Here is a 5,589-nt window from a genome sequence, read left to right as displayed (position 1 = left end):
AATATTTAACAAAGAAATTAAATTTTTATTTTAAACTTTTCCAGGAAGAAAATTCCAGGCCAGATGCCTTCATTGTTAAATTCAAAATTCTATTAAACACTTAAGGAAGGGATAATATCATGTCCTCAAAAAATTTTACAAAGAGTAACAGAAAAGGAAACATTTATCAAATAATTTTATGAAGTAAGCATTACTATGATATTGAAAATAGACATTAGTATTAAAGAAAAATAAACTATTATGAACATATGCATAGAAATTCTTAATAAAATATTTAAAAATTGAAACCAGCTATATATAAAAAGAATAATACATCATGACCACATGAGACTTATTCAAAGAATGCAAGGTTGATTTAACATTCAAAAAAAATGAATACAAATAATGGGGAAATTCATATGATGTTTTCCATAGGTGAAGAACAAATACTATACAAAATTCAACCTCTGTTCATTATTTTAAAATGAAATAACTCTAAACAAAACTGGAACACCAGGAAACTACTTCAATCTTCAAAAAGGCATCTATGGAAAAACCTGCAGCTAACATTATATTAATGATTAAATATTAAATGCTTTACCCTTAAATTCAGTGAGTAAATCAAGTTTGTAGGATAAAAGGTTAATAAATGAAAGTCAACTGCATTTTTATATACTGACAGCAAATAATTAGGAAATGAGACTATTGAATTTAATGTAATTCAATCTATAATAACACCAATAGATAAATTTAACAAAATCCATGTATGAGCTATACACTAAACTCCACAAAATATGGCTTAGGAAAATTATAGAAACTTTAGCTAAATGGAACAATATACCATACTCTTGGCCTGGAAAACTCCATATTGTTAAGACATCCATCGTCCCCAAATTGATCTGTCAATTCCATGCAATTCCAATAAAATATAGCAAGATTTTTAGAAATTGGTAAGTTGATTCTGAATTTATTATGAAAATTCGAATGATCTAAGATAGTCACAACAATTTTTTATAGGGCAAATTTGGAGGTCTTACATTTCCTGGTTTAAAGACCTGGGGTAAACTATAGCAATTAAGACATTGTGGTGTTGTCAAGAGGATGGATACATACATCAAGGAACAGAATTGAGAGCACGTGAATAGTCCACATATACATGATCAATTGATTTTCTTTTTTTAATTAATATTTTTATTTTAATTCCAATATAGTTAACATATAGTATTATATTAAGTTCAGGTGTACAATATAGTGATTCAACAATTCTATACATTACTCGGTGCTAATCATAATTTTATATACATATGTATATATATGTATATATGTATATATATAATTTATATATATGTATATGTATATATGTATTCTATCTATAAAATCACCTCCTCTTTATCCATTCACCAATCGATGGACACTTGTGATGCTTCAATCATTTGGCTATTGTAAATAATGCTACAATAAACATCAGGATGCATGTGTCCCTTTGAATTAATGTTTTTGTACTTTGGGTAAATACCCAAAGTGCGATTACTAGATCATAGGGTAGTTCAATTTTTAACTTTTTGAGGAAGTTCCATACTTTCATAGTATTTTCCACAGTGGCTGCATCAGTTTGCATTCTCAACAACAGTGCACGAGGGTTCTCCAACACTTTCTCCACATCCTCTTTCTCCACATCCTCTCCAACACTTGTTGTTTCTTATGCTTTTGATTTTAGCCATTCTGATAGGTATGGGGTGATACCTCATTGTAGTTTTGATTTACATTTCCCTGATGATGAGTGATGTTGAGCATCTTTTCATAGGTCTGTTGGCTATCTGTATGTCTTATTTGGAGAAATGTCTGTTCATGTCTTCTCCCCATTTTTAAGTTGTATTATTTGTTTTTTGTGTGTGTTTTGTAAGTTTTTTATATATTTTGGATTATGACCCTTTATCAAAGATCTCATTTGCAAATATCTTCTCCCATTCAATAGGTTGCCTTTTAGTTTTGTTGATCATTTCCCTTACTGTGCAGAAGCTTTTTACTTTGATGTAGTCCCAATAGCTCATTTTATTTATTTATTTATTTATTTATTTATTTATTTATTTATTTATTGCTTTTGTTTCCCTTGTCTCAGAAGGCATATCTAGAAAAAAGTTCCTACAGCTGATGTCAAGATTTCTGTCTGTGCTTTCTTCAAGGATTTTTATTTTTTTGATCTTTCATCCATTTTTGAATTTATTTTTGTATATGGTATAAGAAAGTGGTCCAGTTTCATTCTTTTCCATGGAGCTGTCCAGTTTCCCAACACAATTTGTTGAAAAGGCAGTCTTTTTCCCATTGCATATTCTTTCCTCCTTGTCAAAAATTAATTGGCCATATAAATGTGTGTTTATTTCTATGCTTTCTCTTCTATTCCATTGGTCTGTGTGTCTATTTTTGTACCAGTACCGTACTGTTTTTATTACCACAGCTTTGTAGTAGAACTTGAAATCTAGAATTGTAATACTTTCAGATTTGTTTTTCAAGATTGTTTTGGCTATTTGGGGTCTTATAAGTTTCCATACAAATTTTAGGATTGTATGTTCTAGTTTTATGAAAAATGCTGTTGGCATTCTGATAGATATTGATTGCATTAAATATGTAGGTTGCTTTGGGTAATAGAGACATTTTAACAATATTTGTGTTTCCAATCCATGAGCCTGGAATATCTTTCCACTTATTTGTGTTATCTTCAGTATCTTCCATCAGTGTTTTATAGTTTTGAAAAAGAAAAACAAAACTGGAGGCATCAAGATTCCAGATTTCAAGCTATATTGCAAAGCTATAATCATCAATACGGTATGGCACTGTCACAAAAACAGACACATAGATCAACAGAACAGAATAGAAAACCAGAAGTGGACCCACAACTATATGGTCAACTAATCTTCAATAAAGCAGGAAGGAATATGCAATGGAAAAAAATACAGTCTTTTCAACAAATGATGCTGGGAAAACTCAGTGACATGCAGGAGAGTGAAACTGGACCACTTTCTTATACCATATATAAAACAAAATTCAAAATGGATGAAAGACCTAAATGTGAGATAGGAAACCATCAAAATCCTGGAGGTGAACACAGGTAACCACCTCTTCAACGTTGGCTGGAGCAACCTCTTACTAGAAACATTGCCAAAGGCAGAGGAAACAAAAGCAAACATGAACTCCTGGGACTTTGTTAAGGTAAAAAGCTTCTGCACAGCAAAGGAAACAACAAAACTAAAACACAACCTACAGAATGGAAGAAAATATTTGCAAATGACATATCTGAACATATCTGACGAAAGGATTAGTATCCAAAAAGCTACAAAGTGCTTATCAAACTCAGCACCCAAAAAACAAATAACCCAATTAAGAAATGGGCAGAAAACATGAATATACACTTTTCCAAAGAAGACATCCAGATGTCTAAAGGCACATGAAAAGATGCTCAACATAACTCATTATCAGGGAAATACAAATGAAAACCATGATGAAACGTCACATCTGTCAGAATGGCTACAATTAACAACACAAGAAACAACAGGTGTTGGTGAGGATGCAGAGAAAGGGGAACCCCCCTGCACTGTTGGTAGGAATTCAAACTGGTGCAGCCACTCTGGAGAACAGTATAGAGGTTCCTCAAGAAACTAAAAATAGAACTACCCTATGGTCTTGGCAATTGCACTATTAGGTATTTACCCAAAGGATACAAAAATACAGATTTGAAGGGGTACGTGCATCCCAATGTTTATAGAAACATTATCAACAATAGCCAAACTATGGAGAGAGCCCAAATGTCAATTGACTGATGAATGAATAAAGAAAGTGTGGTATATATAAACAATGGAATATTACTCAGCCATCAAAAAGAATGAAACCTTGCCATTTGCAATGATATGGATGGAGCTAGAATTTGCCATGCTAAGCAAAACACGTGAATCAGAGAAAAGACAAACACCACATGATTTCACTCATATGTGGAATTTAAGCAACAAAACAGATGAATATATTAAAAGAAGGGAAAAGAAGAGAGGGAAACAAACCAGAAGAGACTCTTAAATATAGAGAACAAACTGCACATTGCTAGAGGGGAAGTGGTGGGGGGTTGGGCTAAATGGGTGATAGGCATTAAGAAGGGCACTTGTGATGAGCACTGGCTGTTATATGTAAGTGATAAATCACTGAATTCTACTCCTGAAACCAATATTGCACTATATGTTAACTAAAATTTAAATTTTAAAAAAAGGAAAAAATGTTTTATAGCTTTCAGAGTACAGGTCTTTTATCTCCTTAGATAAGTTTATTGCTAGATATTTTCTTATCTTTGGTACAATTGTATATGTGATTGCTTTCTTAATTTACCTTTCTGTTTCTCATTATTAGTATGTAAAAGTGTCACAGATTTCTGCACATTGATTTTGTATCCTGCAACCTTACTGAATTCATTTGCCAGTTCTAGTCATTTTTTGGTGGAGTCTTGAGTATTTTCTCCACAGAGTATCATGGCATCTGCTAATAGTGAAAATTTTACTTCTTTATTACCAATTTGAATGCCTTTTCTTCCTTCCTCTTGTATGATTTCTGTGGCTAGGACTTCCAGTTCTATGTTAAGTAATAGTGGTAAAAGTGGACATCCTTGTCTTGTGTGTGACATGAGGGGAATCACTCTCAGTTTTTCATCATTGAGTAGCTATGGGTTTTTCATATATGGCTTTTATTATGTTGAGGTATGTTTCCTCTAATTCTATTTTATTGAGGGTTTTTACAATAAATGGCCAATTGATTTTCAATAAAAAATGTCAAGACAATTCAATGGGAAAAGTCTTCAACCAAATGGTGTTGGAACAATTAGAGACATACTTTTTAGAAGAGTGACATTAGCCCTTACTTCACACCATATACAATAATTAACTCTAAAAGAGTAATAAGTCTAAATGTAAATCTAGTACTATAAAGCTCTTTAAATGGTAAGAGAAAAATCTTCATAAAAATGAAAAAATTTGGGGCGCCTGGGTGGCGCAGTCGGTTAAGCGTCCGACTTCAGCCAGGTCACGATCTCGCGGTCCGGGAGTTCGAGCCCCGCGTCGGGCTCTGGGCTGATGGCTCAGAGCCTGGAGCCTGTTTCCAATTCTGTGTCTCCCTCTCTCTCTGCCCCTCCCCCGTTCATGCTCTGTCTCTCTCTGTCCCAAAAATAAATAAACGTTGAAAAAAAAAAAAACTTTAAAAAAAAAATAAAAAAAAAAATGAAAAAATTTGATAAATTTGACTTTCTAAAAATTTAAATCTTTTGTTCTTCAAAATATTAAGAAAATGGAAAGCAAGGCATAGAATGGGAGAAAATGTTCCAATATGTATATTTGACAAAGGACTTGTGTACTGGAAAAAGAATAATTATAACTCAATTACAAGAAGAAAAACAAACCAATAGAAAATTTGAGAAAACTACTTGAATTTTGACTTCACAAATAAGATACACAAAATGTGAATTTATGTATCTTTCATATCCTGTTGATGAAAATGTAAATTGCAAATCACTTTGAAAAAACTAAATCTCTCAAAAAGTTAAATATATACATACTATTTGACCCAATCAGTTTGATCTTA

This window comes from Lynx rufus, unplaced genomic scaffold (genome assembly GCF_022079265.1).
Source record: "Lynx rufus isolate CCGP_SWC_20201006 ecotype Redwood Valley unplaced genomic scaffold, mLynRuf1.p SCAF_13, whole genome shotgun sequence".
Lineage (NCBI taxonomy): Eukaryota > Metazoa > Chordata > Mammalia > Carnivora > Felidae > Lynx > Lynx rufus.
This window is presented reverse-complemented; position numbering follows the sequence as displayed.